This window comes from Pseudorca crassidens, chromosome 16 (assembly GCF_039906515.1).
Source record: "Pseudorca crassidens isolate mPseCra1 chromosome 16, mPseCra1.hap1, whole genome shotgun sequence".
NCBI classification, from domain to species: domain Eukaryota; kingdom Metazoa; phylum Chordata; class Mammalia; order Artiodactyla; family Delphinidae; genus Pseudorca; species Pseudorca crassidens.
In genome coordinates, this window is record NC_090311.1 from 38,959,885 (window position 1) to 38,980,504 (window position 20,620).

Below are 20,620 nucleotides of genomic sequence, written 5' to 3' on the forward strand. Positions count from 1 at the left end.
TTGTTTCTACCACTGATTAACGGTGTGATCTTGGGCAATTTTTTTCATGTCTCTGAGATGTCACCTCTTTACAGGAAAAATGGAATTGCACCAGTACCGATTCCAGGAGATTCCAGAGGATTAAATGAGTTAATCTATGTGTCTGGCATATGGCAGGAGCTATATAAGGATATAAGAGCTATTATTAATATCATTGTTATCATCATCATAGAGTGTCCATTGGCTGGTGAGGCAGCGTTAGGGCTGAATTGTGAGGCAGCGTTAGGGCTCTTCAGGAAAGAGGATTGGAAAGAGGGTTCCTAAGGGGGGCATTTGTATGTGCCAACAGAGTTTTCTCCTCCATGGTATCAGATTCTGATTTTTGACTTGCACTGCAAGTAAGCACAGGTTTTAGGCTAAGCCAATTCATGCAGAAGGCCCCAGCTGAGCACGAAATATAAACCTAATAGACGAGCTGGATAGAAGGATACTACAGATGGGTTAATAGAAGTGAAAATCAATTGCGTTTATACCTAATACCCTGCCAGTGCTCTGTCAGTTTTTTAGGAGATGTTATAGAATCTTCCCTTCTTTGCTTCCTTCACTATCTTAGTTACAGCATCTGCACTGGTTTAAATCTTTTGAGGGTTGTTTTCTTCTGGGACCTGCATGGGACTTGTTCTCCTCTCAGCTTCCATCTGGATCCTTATGTCCTTTCCTCACAGTTTCATCAAACCTCTTAATTCATCAACAAATCAGTTAACGCCCAGGACAGTAGTTGAAGGCTCCCTACGTAGTCTGCACTATTGCTACATACATGGAGCTAAGCTTATAAACTCTAGGTGAGAGCATCGTTCAGTGATGAATAATGACAATTACCTTGAAGAAACTAGGATTACTAAATTGACTATGAAGAACTTTGGCATTAAAGAAACCTAAATTCTTCTGTATAAAATGCTTTGTAAACTAGAATATTCTATAGAAATAAGGTATCATGGTAGTTAATTTTGCTATGTAAATCTAGTGTTAAGTCCACTGGGCATCCCAAAACAATGGTCATTTTTTAACTGCTAGAGGAAGAGAAGACATTGGTATGTCCTTGAAGGAGGCATTTTGATAGAATTGCAAACCGGTTTGCTTGCTTAGTCATTCTGTCTGGCCAAATTGTCATATGCTAATTCTCTTTAGCCATATTACTGACTGGGGCAGAACCCTGTACATAACCTTGCAAACTAGAGAGAGTTATCCTAATCCTTATTATTACTTTCCTCTTAATATTAGCACGAACTGAGTCCTATTGGAATAAGCAAATCTGGAAAATGTTTTCTGTATGATCAGTAATACCTACATATATAAAGTTCCACGTATATATCCGAATAAGGAAAAAACAAGCTTAGTGTATATCTTTAAGAGAAAATCAAATCTGAGAGCTTAAGATACCAGTATATTTTAGTCAAGACAACTTTTTTTTTTTTTTTTTTTTTTTTTTTGCGGTACGCAGGCCTCTCACTGCTGTGGCCTCTCCCGTTGCGGAGCACAGGCTCCGGACGCGCAGGCTCAGCGGCCATGGCTCACGGACCCAGCCCCTCCGCGGCCTGTAGGAACTTCCCGGACCAGGGCATGAACCCGTGTCCCCTGCATCGGCAGGCGGACTCTCAACCACTGCGCCACCAGGGAAGCCCAAGACAACTATTTTTACAAAGAGAAATATTTTAATTTTTCATTTGGATCCATCAAAAATATTCATCACAAAATTCTAATTTATTAAAATAAAAATTTGAAATAGTTCTTAATGCTGATAACCTAGTTGGGTTAGGTTTGATGGAATAAAGAGATAAACCAGCTTTTCTGATCGAATCAGCAGTAAATATTTGTTAATTACTGCCTGGATTTTACTTTATCAGGCCAAGGAGCAGATGGGATTTAGATTTCTAATACAGAATGTCACTGTAGTCATGCTGCTCCTTTTCTAGATGCTTTCCCTGGGGGAGTTTGGACTGTTACGACTGCACTTTAGAAGAGCCTGGTTACTGTTTCCATGAATAAGATAAAATGGTGTTTATCCTCTGTGGATCAATACCATCTTGTTTGAACTTACTGAGTCATTTAGAGACACATAAGGTAATGAAAACCATTGTGCAATAGTACCCAGCGTACTACCCATACTGCCCAGGTTTCTGTAGGATGACAGTATTTTAAAAGATAGTTATTGAAACAGATTTTTAATATCAACTGGCTGTGTGATGAAATGAACACACACTGTGACAGGGTGTCCTGTGGGTTTCAGTGAAAAAATTCTTTTTTTTTAGAATAAAAGAGAATGATAAGTTGTCTTATTTTCTGAATAAATGGAATGGGGTTTCACTTTGTGACTCATCAAAAAACTTCATTGTTTACATACAGCTTTTTATTTAAATGATAGTAGCATTGTTTTGACAAAGAGGAGCTAATAGGTAAGTTTGGAAAGTTTTAGGAGACTTTTCTGGAGGTCTTTACCAACAGGGAAACGGAAAGGGAAGAGAGTTTTGCTGAATTCCTCCTGTGTACCAGGGACTGTGCTTAACTATTTTGCTTTATCATCTCATTTAATCTTTACTAAATTCTGCAGGACAGATTTTGCCCCCATTTTACCTTTGAGGAATCCGAGATTTAGGGAAGCTGAATATCATGCCCAGGGTCACAAACCTAGGGAGTTTGTGAACAAGCAGTCCAACCCAGCTCTGTCAGGAGAAAAGTCCAGTGTTCTGTCTATAATTAATTTGGAAAGTCTCTAAGATAGGCATGGTCCTGTCTGACGAAAGATGGTTAGACTCTCAGGTACCTAAGAGGTTTTCAATCGTGATGATTTCAATAGTGACGGTTTCAGTCAATTCCGGTTGTTATGAAGGCTGGACACGGGTTATAAAAGTGATTTGTTCTGTCTTAGTCTGTAGTCTGAGGAATACCATTTCTGAGAGATGTTAATAAATGTTACTGAAAGAAGATGTTCTGTTGTAAATTAAGCCTAGGAAACAGAACGTTGCCTGCTCTCCTAGGTATTCAAGATGAATGAATGTATTTACACACAGTAAACCTCCAGGCATTGTGAGGACGGTCTCATGGTTCTATGCTTGGGCTCTGGAGTCAGACCACTTGGCTGGGGAACTTGGCTCCGCCACCTCCTAACTGGGTGATGTTCAGCCCATTAGGTAACTTACTTGTGCCTCAGCTTTCTTGTTTTGAAAAATGTTATGATAGTATCTACCTTATATGACTCTTCTAAGAATAACTTGAGATAAACGCATGGAAAGCGCTTAGAAGTGCACTTGGCAATATGTGTCATAAACGTCTGTTATTATTATTATTCAAAATACTCATGTAGTAACAAGACCTGCTTTAACTTGTCCAACCACCATTTCCTCAACTTACTGGACAATAGAATCCCTCTTTCTGAGCCACATATATTAATGTCCACTGAATACAGTGTAGGAAATGCTATATTTGAAAAGACACAAAAGCAACTTTGTATTAGCCCAATTGGAAATAATAACCAAATATTCAGTGTTTTCATATCCACTATGTCATTTTATGTTTGCCCATAACAACTAATTTCTTTTTTCTTGACAACTATCTTTCTCCTTCCCTTACACTTGATAAATAATAAATTGTACTTATAAATAGTAAAATATGAGAACTGTCTCAAATGGGCAGTATCAATACTATTCCAGAAAATATTGCCCTTAAAAATGAACCTGTAAGTCATTATCTGTTACCTGTATTTAGCAGGGGAAGGCCTCAGTGCTTTGACAAGTTAGTGATTTCACTTTTGTTTCCAGACCTATTATGCTCCTACTGTATGCATCTCAGCACATATTAATAAAAAAGAACGTTTCAGACCAGACCACCACATCTTTGATGATCTTAAACTGTATACAACTAGAGTTAAATTTGCCAATGCACGTTTTGCAGAACACTAATCCTGCACAATGCACAAATGATGGTGTGTTAGTCATCTTCTTGGAGGTACACAATACATATCTAAGAAGTCCCATGGTAAAGAAACTTGTTTGGGAACCCATTCTCCTTGGAACTTACTTTGGTAATCATAGAACAAAACTATCACAATCAGAGTATTTAAGAGATTTCTGGGAGGAATGGGATATTCCTGGTAAGTGCCCTGATTGATTTCTTTTTTTTAGGTAAAATACCATTATAGTCTGATTGTGAATCATCTTGTTGGAGTGAACAAAATGATCATGTGAAATATATCCACCGCAGCACAGTTGCCCAAACCATCCTGAAAGGAAAAGATCTAATAATTAGCCATCTCAAGGTTGAGATTTAATATACTCAAACCAATCATTGTTCATGACTCTGTGTGTGTGTGTGTGTGTGTGTGTGTGTGTTTTCGGTGGTGGTGCAGGATAAAGGAGGAGAGGAAAGAAGATAATTGAATATGTGAAGTCTAAAGTATGGTAGAAATTATGACCTATACAGAGAACTCAGAATCTGTCAGTGATGTTAATACTATTTCTCTTCTTAATTATACTTTTACGCTTCCTGGGATCTGAGGACCAGGACAGTCAGTCAACCACAACTCTCCCAGCTGTCCGGCTATTGCTAAATACATTTCTCAGAAACGTTAGCCTTACTCTTATACCCAAAGTGATAAATCTCCATTTTTTTTAACCCTCAGACATTGATTAAATCAAGGAGCAAAAACAGCTGCCGTCTCATTTTGACATTACACGATCATTCTAATTTTCTTTTGTTTTCAGGTGGCTTCATTAGTATAAAAACAGACTAGAAAAATCTCTGAATTCAGCTCTATAGTGGAAGAGGGTAAAAACTGTTTTCACTGCATTCCCACTGATCCACACCGCACAGTTTCACACAGTTGAAATAGAAAAAGCAAAACACATGGACAATACCTGAGTGATTTCAGAGATCCCCACCCGGAAAAGGTTTCCTTGATTATGGCGAATTCAACGTGTCACTCTGGGTATGCTCTAATCATCATATCAAACTCCAAAGGTTCAGTGGCTTTAGGTTTGGTTTACAATTCCTGGGAGTTAAACTTTAACTCACCCTGTCTCTTGCATCCATGCAGCCCTTTGACCAGATAATTGGGTCACTACAACCCAAGCAGAATCTACAAAACTACTGTTGTCATTTGTTTACCATATTAAAATGAATTTTGCATTAAGAATCATTAATGTGAATATTATCTTGATGCCGTTTTAAGTGATATATATTTTAAAAAGTAGAACTCACTGCAATTTGGGTAACTAAGCTTTTCTTTCTATCGGCTCCCTTGTTTTCTGCTATGCCAAAATGATATTAACCCTATGGTAATTTAGGAGAATGTTTCCTTTTTTTCCCCTCCACACTTCCTATGTCAGTGTATTACATGGAATAAAGTGTGGAGTTTTAGGTCAAGTATGTAGATAAATGCAGGCTTACCAAAATAAAATACAAAAAGCATTTATGTAACCAAATAAATAGGGTCAGATCAGGTTGGGGAAAGCACGCTTCTTTTTATACAGGCTGCTCATTCAGATTTTAAGAGGGAGCCGTCATAATCAGCCATGTACTGAGGTCATATGAGAGCCAAAGCTATTGTTCATTACTAGTTCATTTCTTGCAGAATAGGAAAATGTTATTTCCAAAGATATAAACTCTACGTTCTCAGTTCTCTGAGAAGAGCTCCAGTCTATAGAGGAAATTTCTAAGGGTCATAAACCCACTTAAAAAAAAAAAACTAAAACTCTCCTAATTTTGAGCAAATTGTAAGGATTTATAAACTACAGGTCCCCGCGCTAAAATTAAAGGGCACACTTGGCTTCAGTTCTAATAAGAGGAGTCTGATTTTCTAGGAACCAACTATTAACAGAAGTACTTGTTCATTCTGTGCTTTTGTTTGTTTGGTTTTACAAACAATCGTTCCATAATATGGACATAGAGGAAGATAAGTCGACTGCGCACATCTGGGAAAATAAAGTATACTGTCAGAATGCTAGTTCTGTCCACAGTTTTCAGTTCTCAAACACAAGGAAGCCTTGATTTTCCTAAGCTTTTTCCAAAGCAAGGCCTGACAAGGTTTAACAAAAACACTCCCAGAACAATTGTTTTGCCCTGAAATTTTGCCCCTGGAGTGAGACCTGAGGGAAGCATCATGCCCCTCCCAGCTAGACAGCTCTCTGAGGGACGCATCCCTCTACAACCTCCTTGGGAGTGGACCCCCCTCACCAAGCAGTTTTATTGGTTTTCCTAGTGAAAGCTCAGTCTGGGCTCGTTTGGTTCCCCAATGTGTGGGGAATTCTTTCCTTGAGTTCATCTGGTCTTGCAGAGAACTGTTGATATTGTAAGACTGTCAGTCTTGGGAAGATTATTGTTGGTTGTTTGGTATGGTAGATGCCTGGATGGCGAGTAGTAGAGATGAAGCAAAAAAAGCCAGGGTTTTGAGGGTATCTAGTGGAACAGCAAAATACGATGGTAAAAGAAGGCATTATGTTAACTGGCTATTTAAAAATATATCGGTTTCCTATTTGAGCTGTCCTGACTTTATCAGGGCAGGATTATAATCACGTTAAACCAAAATGTTTGGAAATAAGTTAAAATAGCCCTTAGATCTGACAATTCAGGTAAGACAATTCATATATTATTCATAAGAGCCAAAGGCAATAATGGATTTGGTGGTATTGTTAAGATATTGCTGGAAAGTTTTTTTCCTTTTTATTTTCTAAGCCATATTTGTTGCAGTGATAGGGATGTGCTGATCAGCAATAAAAAGAAAAATAGTGGATCAGCCTCTCTCTTTCCTAAGGTTACTTACTTAGGGAGGCAATCTGTGGCCTTGGGACAAAGAGAAACCAAATGATCAGAATGAGATCAAGTTCATGACCTTGATCTCATCAGTCTAATCAAGGGAAATAATTGTACCTAGAATGGCAAGGCTTGCTTTTACTTCGTAAATATAGACCTAGGTTAGTCCTCTTGGGGCCTCATTATCCTAGGAGAGACAAAGCAATAATCAAATAAACTGTTAATACAGTGTAAACAAGGAAACAAATTCGGTTTAAACAGTGGTTGGTAAATATTGTTTCATTTGTTTATTCTTCAGTTACCTGAGGACTTACTATCTGCTAAGTGTAGATGGGTAATTATTTAAAATGAGAGTTGAATTTATAAGTAGGGTGTAAAATCAATATACTGGGTCATATCCAACATACTAAAACTAGAATAGAATAGAAAATATCAAGCGAATTGCTTCTAGAAAGGGTATATAGTATTCCTGAAACTTTTGTTTCAGTTACATGTATGTGCATGTGTGTACTGGTTATGATGTAAATTTTATTTTATTGTGGAGCACAATTTTAAATGCTCACAAAATATTGTTAGTCTTTAGGTGTTCCATGGTTAACCAACCAGATACAGGGTATATGCGTTAAGCCAGTTCCCCCCCCCCCCACCAGTGACTAACTTAGTTATAAGTATTATGAGGGAGAAGTACAGGATGCTAAGCAGGGCATGAAACACAGGGACCTACAATTATACTTCAAAAACAAACAAACTCATAGAAAGAGAGAACAGATTTGTGTTATTAGTGGTGGGGGTGGGTAAATTGGAGGAAGGCAGTCAAAAGGTACAGACTTCCAGTTACATATAAGTACTAGGGATGGAATGTACAACATGATAAATATAATTAACACTGCTGTAATATATGAAAGTCGTTAAGCGAGTGAATCCTGAGTTGTCATCGCGAGAAAATTTTCTATTTAATTTTGTATCTATATGAGATGATGAATATTCACTGATATCACTTATTGTGATAATCATGTTAAAAAAAAAGAAACAAACAGAAACAACAACAATACAGGAACCTAACCTAGTGTGGGACTGTGTGGGAGTAAGGAAAGGCTTCCAGAACACCAGATATTTAAACTGAGACCTGAGAGATGTGTGAGTGGGAGGGTGGGCATTCGAGTAGGTAGAAATAGCACATGTGGACGCCCTGAGTTTGAATGAGTTTGAACTGGTAGAAAGCCAGTTGTGAGCGGCAAGAGGGAGAAAGTGGCAGAAAGTGGCCCCTAGAGGGCCATGTACGTGGTGATACAGAATTCCAACATTATCCTGGGGCACCATGGGTAGTCACTGAAGGGTTCTAAGAAGGTGAGTCACATGATCTATTTGTGTATATTTTGGGTGTAGAGTTGAGAATAAATTGTCATGAGATGACATTGTCTGCCCCTCTCCTTATTTTAAAAATTGAGGTATAATTGATATATATTAGTTTATCTTTTTTAAGATCAAAATATGCTTGTTTTAGAATTATTTTATTCATGTATATGTTCAAATAAGAGTTAGTGGTTTGGATTTGAGGGAGGCAAAGCATCTAACAGACTAGATGGTGGTGAAGATTAGGGTGGTGGCATTGGAGTGAGAAAGAATAGAATTTGGAGGAAGAGGTTTGCAAAGTGGATCATAGTAGCTGCTCATTAAATGGGAGCTCTCATCAGTCATGTTCTCTTTGGCTTGTGGATTTTAACTAATCTTGCTTTTAATATTGGGCTGACTTTGCCACCTAACAGAGCTGGTATACTTAGGCAAAATTCATTGATAGTTGCTGGCTCAGGTAAAATGAAAGCTTTAAAAAACTTAAACTATAATTTAAAGGCAAAGGTTACCAAGTGTAAGAAGCTTCCTTCCCAGCCATGATCCTTCCTCTCCTATATCAATAAAAGATTTCTTCAGTGTTTTCAATTTCTTAGGAATTCAAAATTCATTTTGGATGTTTGATGGGTGGGTGGGTGTGTGTTACTTCCCTAGAAGAGAGCATTCTAGATAATGAAAGGGCCATGTTGGACACGTTACCTAGGGCACAAGCCTAATTCTTTTTCCGTCTCTATTATGGAGAAAGAGCTTTGAGCCTGGAGCTGGTACCTGAGGAATCCAGGGCTAATGCTATCACTCAAGAGCTGCTTGACCCTGAGCAAATTTCTGCCCCTTGTCTGAGTCTGTGTTCCTGCCTTTAATGAGGCAAACCTCTACCTGCCTTATCTACCTCACTGATTATTGAGACGGTCAAAGTATATGTGAAAATGATTTGAAAATAGTAGAGTACCATAGAGTACAGAGTAGAATGATTGCAGAGCAAATGAAATCTACATCCTCAAGGCTACGTCAGTGCAACTTCTTGTTTTAATTTAACTGTGAAATAAGGTCTTCTAGGATTTTAAGCCTGCTCTTTTAGATTCATAACATTTCAACCTTAAAGCCTGTTGCTATTCTTAATGCCTGCTAGACTTTGGAAGAAAGCAGAGTTTGATTCAGTGGGTTAGAATCCATCTGTTCTTTAATGCCACATCCCAGGATTTTCGACTTTTGACAAGTTATTGGTTTTGTAACTAGAGCCATCTAGTGTTGAACTGATTAAAACACACACACACATACACGCACACACCCACACACACCTACCCACCCCTCTCTTTGCTTTGTGCTTTAGGAAATTGCATTTGGTTCTCCTGACATACTTGAACAGTATTTTCCATATCACATAATTGTAGGATTAAATGGGTACTTGAGAATTTATCTAAAGTGTAGGCTAAATCTAAAAATCATAGCAGCAAGTGGGAGGCTACCCTGACCCTGTCCTTTAAACGTGAATTGAGTATCTCCCACTTTTGAATCCTTGCTCCTTTCCATAGTCATTCCTGTGTTGAAATGAATGTTCTTGAAATTATAGTTTACAAAGATCATATTGCTTTTTTAAAGCAATATTATTTAGTTCAACCCCAAAGCAAAAGCAAATATGGATTTTTGGGTAAAAGAACAGTTTTAGAACAAGAAAGCCAGTTGGTAATCTGGTGTTTTCCTTTATTGATATTAGAAAATACTGATCATTGGGTTTTGGGGGTTTTTTTTTTGATCATTGGGTTTTTAATGTGCCTAATGTGCTTTGCTCTATTTTCTTTACTATAAAGAAAATAATTGTCACAGAAAAATTGCTTCTAAGCTCTTAGATCACTTCTTGAGAGGAATTTATTATATAATCTCTCTCCTAATGATCATGACATTACCTATTTCCTTGAGTTAATTTTACTAAGTTTTGACAAAAAAGATCTTCTCTTCAAAAAGTAGGAGACATCCTGGAGGATGCAAAGTTAAAACGCACATACATGTGTGTATGTGCACACAACACATACACACAAACACACACACGTCCCAGACAAGATAATTATGGCATATTAATAATATTTTTTCCTTCTTTCATCAAATGTACCACTCCTTATCACCAGTTGATACACTAAATTCTTCAGGTTCACAAAGCATCTGAGAAGTAATATATGGCAACTTGGGCAGCATCTTGAATTTTTTTCCAGTAAAACTAGATCTGGCCAATTTAGCAAATCTAGGTTTTCCACATCCAAGTAGAAAAACATTTATCAATGAACCCAAAAGGACATTTTTTTCTGATTTTCTTAAATACTAGAATAACATTGGGGTTAAAAATAACAAAAATGGAATGATAAAATGCTAATTATTTGCATTAATACATTTTCAAATGGTGAAAGAAAGCTGAAATTAATGGCGAGCTGGTTAGGAAGAGAACATTAACTTTTCAAACATAACTGAAGCTGCTGATCAATGGGCCTAATTGCTAATTTGTGTTCATTGTGGTTTATACAAAATGGAAACTTACATTTCAAATGCACTTTGTAGTTTCCAAAACACTTCTAATGTGTCTTCTCAAGAACCATATCAGATTAGGAGGCGGTAGAGTGAAATGTTTAATAGCATGGGTTTTGCAGTCCAGTTGCTTGGGTTGTCATCTCCATTAATCACAGTAGCTACCTACCCTCAGGCAAGTCTTCTAACCTCTCAGAGCCTCTGTTTTCACATCTGGTAATAGGGATCATGGTAAAACCTACCTCAGAGTTCCTATGAGACGCAAAGGAGAGAAGGCATGGAAAGAGCTTAGTCCAAAGCCAAATTCATAGCATATATTTACCTATTAATTTTATATTAGTTTTAAAAGGAGCCTTAAGGATTAACCATCCTCCTTCCATGATACCAGTGAACAGACAACTGTGATTCCGTGTGGTCTCAAATGTACTGCTCTGAAAACTGGTGTTTCCTGTCAGATGGTCCGAGGTCATCCGCGTGGTCTGGTGAACACCATGCATTTACAATGTGGAGTAAACAGTGTACTTGTGCTTTGAGAATCGTAGATCACTGTAGGAATTAAGATCTTATATGTATGTATGTTTTATCTTCATAGCAACTCTGGGGAACGATTAAGGCAGGAGGGCAATTTCCTCTGTTTTGAAGAAGAAAAGATGGGATAATAAGAGGTTAAATGTTTTGTGCAAAGTGGTGTTATACCAGGAAACAGTGCAGGGGTGGAGCAAAGCATACAGGCTTTTGCCGTTTACTCACTGAGTGGCCTTAGAAAGTTTCCTAATGTCTTTGAACATTAATTTTTTCTCATTTGTAAAATAGGATTGGTAATCTCTAATTTATAATATTTTGTTAGAATTAAATGAGCTTTGTGTTTGTACTATGGCTGGCACATGGTAAATTCCTGTCTCAGCTCCGGGTCTCGTTCTACCACACCCTAATCCATCCAGATTAGTGTTCTTACCCTGGTTCTCCCACTAACAAATCGGTGTTTTTATTTAGACTGCTTGAGAAGACTTCTGCTTCCTGAATCTAAGTCTTTCATCACTTCTATAAAATTCTTGATCATCGTTTCTTCAAATGTTGCCCCTGAACCCATTCTCTCTAATCTTTCTCTTTATAACTATGATTAGATATATTTTGGTAATTTCTTCAAATACACCTTTCAGTTCATTAATTTCCTTCTCAACACTGTGTAATCTTATGTTTTATTCATCTTAATGTATCCACTGAGTTTTTAAACTTCGCCAAACACATATATACATATGTACGTGTGTATGTATATATATATGCACATATACATATGTATATGTGCATATATATATCTTAGAAGTTCTATTTGTTTTTTTAACAGAGCTGTGCATTATTATTTTTCTTTTTTTTCAGTTCCATCTTTTATTTTGTGAATCATGATAAACACATTCATTTATAGTCTGTATATGATTACAGGTCTATCTATGAAGCAATTCATGTCCAGTTCTTTTTGTTGTTTTTGTTAACTCTCTTTTAAGATGTCTTATGTCCTTGTAGTTTTGTCATTTTTAGATTGTTATATATAGTATATAAGTTATTTAATAGAGAGGTTATATTTCATATGTGCTTTTATATGTAGGAATTCTGGACCGCCTGAGTTTGCCAACGGGGTTGTATCCCTCCAGAGAGGTTTTGCATTTGCTTCCTCTGGGGGACACTTTTCTAAATTAATGTTTTAGCTTGGTATTTATGATACTATGCAATACATATATACACACACAGACACACACGCATATACAGACACAAATCATCTGTGTGTGTCTGTGTGTGTACCTTAAAACCTGCGTAAGGATATATTAGGTTATAAACATTAGAGAAATTTTATCTCATTTAGATCTAAGATTGAGACAAATTCCATTTTAATTTTCCTTTGCCGGTGGGCAAATATCTTCCAGGCTACATTTCGTTTTGGATGGCGTGGTTACATTCAAGAGTCCTGGCTTTATGAAGGGACTCAGTACCAATGCTGATACTATGCTTATTTCAGGTCCAAGGTTCCCACCTGGTTGCAAGGATCCACTCCACTTGGCTACTAATAATCAGGTTCTGCCAATTTTTTGTTTTCTTACTGTTTTTATGCATTTATATCAGTGTGTTATATTCTATCCACATTTCTAGGTCTTTTAGTGGAAATTACCTGTATCTGAATTAGGTTTGGATTCATATAATAGGAAACCCAAAATAGCAGTGATTTAAAGAAGATAGAAGTTTATTTCTTATGTAAAATAAGTCCAAAGGAGGCAGTGCAAGCTGGCAGGGTAGCTATAAGATTTTCTCAGGGACCTGGGTTTCTTCCAGCCCTCAGCTATGTCGTGACCCTCATCTTCACACACCTGGATCCTGATTAAGCTGGTCATCACACTTTTTTCCCAAAGGAACATTATTTATTTATTTATTGGCTGCGTTGAGTCTTCGTTGCTGTGCGCGGGCTTTCTCTAGTTGCAGCGAGCAGGAGCTACTCTTCGTTGTGGTGCACGGGCTTCTCATTGCGGTGGCTTCTCTTGTTGCGGAGCACGGGCTCCAGGCGCACGGGCTTCAGTAGTTGTGGCACGCAGGCTCAGTAGTTGTGGTGCACGGGCTTAGTTGCTCCGCGGCATGTGGGATCTTCCCGGAACAGGGCTCAAACCCGTGTCCCCTGTGTTGGCAGGCGGATTCTTAACCACTGTGCCACCAGGGAAGTCCCAAGAGGGTCATCACTTCTAAAATCCAGAATGCAGCGTACAGAAAGGGGTTTAGAAGTCGTACCTCCTCTCTTTAGGGAAATTCTCCCCAAAATCCCACTCAACACTTCTGCTTGTATCTTACTGGCGAAAATTTGGTCAAATGGCCTCATCTGGATCCTAGTTGGAGGAATTATTCTTTCAAGCCCATCCCAAATAAGAACAGTGTTCTTTTACTATGTAGGCAGAACTGAGGTGAGCAACTAGTCTTTTCCGTCACAAGAAGTTTTTCAAGAAGTCTAGTCTATAGGATTGCACCTAAAGGAACAACGTTCATTGAACATTTGGATCATGCTTGATGTGGGACTTACTGGAGCCAGCAGGCATGGTATCTGTTCTCATGGGGCTTTTGTCTAGAGGGGTATATTGTCATATAACTTAATAGCTGTGGAGACAATTTCATGTCTCTGAATCTGTTTCCTCACTTGAAAATTTACATCCAATTAGGAGCTTTTGTGGTGATTAATTTTATGTGTCAACGTGGCTAGGGTATAGTACCCAGATATTTGGTGAAACATTATTTTAGATGTTTCTGTGGAGGTATTCTTTAGATGAGATTAACATTCAAATCAGTAGACTTTGAATAAAGCAGATTACCCTCCATAGTGTGGGTAAGCCTAATTTAATCAGTTGGAGCTTTAAGAGAAAAAGACCTTCCCCAAGGTAGATGGAATTCTGTCAGCAGACTGCCTTTGGGTTTGAAATGCAACTGTTCCCTGTGTCTCCAGCCTGCTAGCCTACCCTGCAGATTTTGGACTTGCCAAACTTCCAGGACTGAATTACATAAGCCAATACCTTAAATTCTGTCTGTCTCTCTGTGGACACACACACACACACACACACACACACACACACAGCCACTTGCCAGAGGCAGGCTACTATAAAACCTACGGTAGGAATTTGATAATTATCAAAAAGGGATGATAAAATTAGAAATGAACAATCAAGGTCTATAAGCATTTGAGGAAAGGCAGATCTGTGATACATAAGCAACAAATTCAGAACATAGCATGTCCAAGAATTATTATCTTCAGATATTTGATAGGAATTAACATTTATTAAAAAAAAAAGAATAGGCTACTATAAAAAAGAAATCTTGGGCAACTAAGAATGCTCACTTCAGTATTATTGGAATTTCAACAATAAGAATATATTTAGGTATTATTTTGAATACTAATTATTTTAAAAGTGAAATCTGTATACTACTGTTGTAAAGAGTATGCTAAATTGGTCGGTAAGGAGATGCTTAGCAAAACTGAATTTGACATATTGGAATGTAGTTGGGTCAAGAAAAGAGAAGCCTGGGAGGGTTCACTTTAAATTTTGTTCCCATCTTAGGAATGGCAGTTACTCTGTAAAGCAGGCTTTGAAGAGGGGTGTTGCCTTCACCAGCTGGTTTATCATCCACACCCTTTAAGCACTGACTTCCCTTCTTTTTCTGTCATTGAGGAAAGAAGTGACCTCTACAAGGCTGGCAGAAGGTTGAGTGTAGAGTGTAGAACATCAAGACCTAGGATAACAGCTCCCAAACTTGAAATCCAACTTTAAAGCTTTGTTCTAAGTTAGAGTTAGGAGGTCAGTTCTGGAATTCACTGGCTGGCATGGCTGAGTAGTAATGCCTGGTGAGATGGTGCGGTGATGAAGCTTTCAGGCTCTCAAGCTTGATTTCCTGCTTATGTACATTGTAGCTCCCCCACTCACTACCTGTGAAATCTTGGTAAAATTATTTAAATTCTTGGTGCTTAGTTTCCTTCCATTTAAAATGAGGTATTTGGGGGATTACTCACTATAGTTATGTAAAGTGCTTAACCCATTGTCAGGCATACTCTAAGGATGCAGTGGATGTTAGCTATAGGTTATTGAAGTAGAACATGAGTTCCAATGATATCATGAGTTCGCCATCCAGAAAGATTTCCTAATAAAGGAGAAAGGTAAGAGTTCCTTTATATTGTTATTTGACAGAAATATGAGAGAAAGTAGAAGGGCCCACAGTATATTCAGTTTGCGTCAAAGCATAATTAAAATGCATGCTTGGTGTTCAGGGTAGCACTATTTATGCCTGAATCCTGGGGTGAGAGAATTGGAGAGGAAGGTATAAAACGCATCCCAGGTTGTGTTTGCTTTGGCCAGCTCCAATATTTCTGGATTTTGTTGCTGGCAATATTTTGACCTGGCCACACAAATTACTTCTACCCCATTAACTTCACACAGCGGAGAACCGCTGAAAAGAGACCAACCAAACTTTACAACCTCAGCCAGTTCTGTTCACTCAGTTGGAAAATGAGTTCCATGTTAATGGCATTTATTGTGATCCCTTTGCTGCAAAAGGGACATTCAACCAAAACACCAATTAAAGGCACATTTAATTCAGCAAGACCTACTTTGCTGAGGTCCTTTGAGTTCAAACATCTGACTGCTGACTTTACGCCAAGGAGTTTTGTTTTTTGTTCTTTTTTAATTTTTAGTATGGAAGTAGATGGACATTTTCACCATTTTGTGAAATTTCTGCATCCCCATATAACTGTGACTAGGACAGGCCTTTAAAAATGTTTCATCTCATTAGGGTAGTTATTTTGGGTTGTACAGAAAAAACAGAGCCAGAAAGATTTCAGTTTAATGAGTCTGAGCTCTGGCAGGTCTGGCCACATACTTTCTGAGCCTTAGTTTCCTCATCTGTAAAATGGGAGTTGTCACACTTCAGAAGTGCTGTGAAGAGTAAGTGAGATTGGTTCTGTTTAAAAAGCTTGTTACGTGCTGAGCACACAAGCATCTGAGACATGTTAGTTTCCTTCTTAGGTTGATGGAGTAATGGCAGCATCTTGACTTCTTGGGTGAAACAATCACACTTAGGGATCTTATCCCCTCTCCCAGGCAAAGGCCCTTGGGTAGCCTAACTCAAATCAGTGACTCCAATAGAGTAGATTTCTAATAGGAAGCAGAGATCTTTTTTTTTTTTTTAATTAAACCAGAAAAGTTTATCAGAATAAAAAATTAGCTACTGTTTAATGAGTCCAAACCCAGCTCTTCCAATACTGCCTCAAGGAAACTGTTATATACACACGTGTAAATCCAGAAGTTGGAAATCAAATCTAGCAATCGCCTGCTCTATTAGTTCCATATGCTTCTGTTTAGGAACACTTTTTAAAGTTTGTGAAAACATGTTTATTAAAGTTTAGAACAGTACATTCTAGATTTTTAAAATAACTATTTTTTAAATAAACTTTATTTTTAGAACAGTTTTAAATTTACAGAAAAATTGTGAAGACAGTGCTTAGTTCCCATATACCCAGCATCCAGCTTTCCCTATTATTAACATCATATAATAGTACCGTACATGTGCTACAACTAATAAACCAATATGGACACAGTATTTCTAACTAAACTACATGCTTTATTCAGATTTCCTTAAATTTTACCTAATATCCTCCCTCTGTCACAGGTTCTCATCCAAGATATACTGCATTGAACCATCATGCCTCCTTAAGTGCTTCTTGGCAGTGACAGTTTCACAGACTTCCCTTGTTTTTGGTGACCTTGACAGTCTTGAGGCATACTGATCAAGTGAGTTGTAGGACATTCCTTAGTTGGGTTTTCTCTGTGTTTTTGTCATGATGAGACTGGAGTTATAGATTTGGGGAAGAGCACAGAGGTAAAGTGCTGTTTTAATCATATCATATCAAGGGTACATACTATCAACATGACTTAGGACTGTTGATGTTGACCTTGAACCCCTGGCTGAAGCAGTGTTTGTCAGCTTTCTCTGCTGCAAAGTTACCCTTTATTTTCCCCTTTCCATACTGTACTCTTCGGCAGAGACTCACTGTGCACAGGCCCCACTGAAGGAATAGGGAGCTGCGTCCCCCCTCCTTCAGAGTATAGGACCTACATAATCTCTGGAATTCTTCTGCACGGGAGATCTGGCAGTTCTCCCCTGTTTGCTTGCTTTTTTGCTTGCTTGTTTGCTTGCTTATTTATCAGTGTGGAACCATGGATATTTATTTTACCCTTTGGGTTGTAATCTAACAGTACTTTCTTCTCTTGCTCAAACTGTTCCAACTTTGGCCATTGGGCTATCTTTCAGTTAGCTGCTGTGTCCAGGTACACCTTTCACAGTTGTAACTTTACACATACTTTTATGATTTGTTGATTTAATGCAGTTTCCTCACAAAATTATAAACTTTATGAGGGCAAGGTATATGTCTTATTGAGTTTGTTTGCCACTGTGTCCTTGGTGTTTAGAAGTTGACTGGAATGTAGTAAGTGCTCAATGAATATTGAATGGCTAAATACAGGAACGAATGAGTAAATGAATGTGTCAGACACTGTCTGAGGCACATTACATACATCATTTGTAAACTTCAAAATAATTCTGAAAAGGAGGCATTACTATCCCCTGTTTTATGGATGGAAGAACTAAACTCAGAGAAGTAACTTGACCAGAGTCACACAGCAGTAGGCAAGAACTTGAACCCCAGGTTGCCTGACTTGATGCACATGGGCAGCCCTGAATATTGCAATTGAGACATATGTTAAAGATCATCAAAAGTCTAATTATAAGGTTATATGTGTATATAATCACCACTCTCACTATTTCTCTCCTTCTCTCTCTTTATCCGTACTTACATACAACCAGCTATCATCTATTGTTGTAAATGGAACCAAAAATAGTGAGTATAAGTCCCAAAAAATTTAAAATTTTACTAGTCCTTTACTCAATGCATAAATTATGCATCTTCCAACCTTTTCTCGCATATCCTGGTTTGTAGGAGGAATTCCAAAATTTGAGTAAGCTGTTTATTTAAATCACTGTAGGTTACTCCAGTATACTGGTGAGAGTTAAATAAAGCATCCTTCTGCTCTTCATGGAAAGGCTCAGAAGGGACCCCTGGTTTTATTTTACCCCCTTATAAATTAGTGACAATGGGCAGTCAGTGGAAAGCAAATAGTCTTAGGGGATGGAAAGACCAGGTTTGACTCATGGCTCTGCCGTTTCCCAGCGGGAGACCTCAGGCAAGTTCCCTAAAACTTTCAAGCCTCAGTTTTCTCCTTTATAAAATGGTGGTGTTCAAAGTGCCCACTTCCTAAGTGAAGATGAAATGGGGCATTTGTGTATTAAGGGCATAACACAGTGCCTGTAATATACAAAGAACTCAATACATAGTAGCTGCTGTTTTTATTTTTGTTATCATTGTTATTCCCTTCTCTGGAGTTTAAAACATATTAGAGTTGTTTTTTTTAAGTGTTTTAATGGAGGACTGATACGGAATATAGGGAGACTCAAGCTGAGTGAACCCATAAACTACACGTGACCAGTTTTGGAAAATGCTTAGTTTCAAGATGAGACTCTATTTTTCTGGCCAAAATATTAACTTGAATACATTTACTCTTAAATTATGATCTAATTTATAAAGATAGCTCCTGGCTCTGTTCAACTGCCTCATACTCTTTGATAAACATGCTCCACATATTTTTTTAATGACCCACAGACTATCACTTACTCCACTTACTTAGGAATATTGTCATCCTCTAAACCAATGGTAGCAAATCCCCCTCTGTATCATGACAAATAATGTTTCATTCCATTTGATCATATTGGGTGTGCTGGACAATGAATTATAATGTAGATATTAATACCTATTGCCCTGAAGTTTCCATGCCCTTTAAGAATTGCTTTCTAATACTGTGTAAAGTTTCACCAATGACTCACCATTCAACCCATAAATCACTGTTGCCTTACAGAATCCTTCAGCACAGACCCTGTTGTTGGCCCACCTCTCCAGTTGTTTTTCATGATTCTAAAGGAGCAGTTCACAGTCAGCGATAGTGGGAGGTCCGGTGGCCTCTCAGCGGGCATGGTCTCATGTCAATGGTTAGAGGATACTGCAGCAATAAGGACATTTACTGGCATGTATACTGGTATTTAGTGATTCTAAGATGCACAATTTCCATATTTTAAATCTCAATGTGTCTTACAGTCACTGTTGGCCAGACAGTGGATATAATGTTGTCATTGCCTCCATGTGCGTATCAATATTAGAAGAATAGGTGTTACTGGGTGGAAAGGCGGTCCTGAAGATAGTAGTGGACCATTCTCGTGGGGGGGAAAGAAAATAAAAGCATTGTCGGTATCCTTAATGGCATAGAAAAGGTTGGGATATATGGAATCCGAGGAGAGCCAGATTGAGTGTGAAGAAGTTTTGAGATGACCTTAAATTTGTTTTGCGTGCATCCCTTATTATTATGTATGAAAAGGAGGTATAATTCCAGTCTCTGCCTGAATAAGTCTAAAAGAGCTATTTCAGTAACAAAGTTAAAAAAAAAAACAAAACCTTAAGTGTAAGAAAGCATTATGTTTCAGGGACAGAGCTTTTTCTTAGTGGTGCCTATAATAATGGCATGTCTTACAATGGATGGCGTATTAAATTTGATAAAATATGGCAGCTGGATGCCCTCAGGTAGCACAGGCTTTAGTTTTCTCCTAGAGCTTCTGGATCCATATTTCAGCCAACACTCTTGGTTTAATGTGTCAGCCCCTCATAGTTAATTTGGTTCAGGCCTTACAAGCTCACATAGCAAAATCTAGAGGATGAGAAAGATCTTCATGAGCTCATTCTTCAGTTAACCTCTGTAGGGAAAAGCTGTCCATTTCATGGCTTAAGTCTTGTTTTCTAAGCCAATTATTGGCAAAGGGGAATTTCGTTCTCATGATTAAGATTAACCAGGGTTCAATCTGAAAACCACATGGGCTGGAACACTAAGTGGAAAGGTGAAGAGAATGTTGAGAGGCAGCCGCACAGGGTCCACCACAGCGCTTTTCTTTCTCTTTGTTTTACACTGCGTCAAGGCAGTTTTTGTTTTCAAGGCGTACTTTTAAAGTTTAATTCTATTGTTGAAACCAAAATCTTTTCCCATTACCTGATTCAATAAGCATCAAATTTTTGTGAGTACTTATACAAAATAAAATCTATTTGCAGTTTTCATATTTAAATATGGGCAAAGTTGTAAAATACTTTCTTGGAACAAACGTGTACAATATTTCACAGTTATCTGTTAGAATATTCTAGTACTTGAATATTTCTATTATATCACAAACGTTATCAACATTTCAGAGAATCAAGGTTGAATGAGGGTATTTTAGCATAGTACTATCAAAATTGAATGCTGCTCTTTGGGAGATTATTTGCCTAAAGTTGACTAGAATCACCCAAGTGTCTTTATAACCTGGGCAA

At 37.9% G+C, this 20,620-nt stretch overlaps 1 protein-coding gene across 2 annotated transcripts in view; it reads right to left on the reverse strand.

Annotated features, from left to right (window-relative positions):
- The window catches only part of A1CF (APOBEC1 complementation factor), a 76,309-nt gene extending 71,332 nt beyond the window's left edge, over window positions 1-4,977 (reverse strand). For both annotated transcript variants that reach the window (XM_067710142.1, XM_067710141.1), the window contains exon 1: window positions 4,890-4,977. The gene's annotated coding sequence lies outside the window, so the exon portion shown is untranslated. The remainder of the gene's footprint in view (window positions 1-4,889) is intronic.
- Window positions 4,978-20,620: the final 15,643 nt, after the last annotated feature.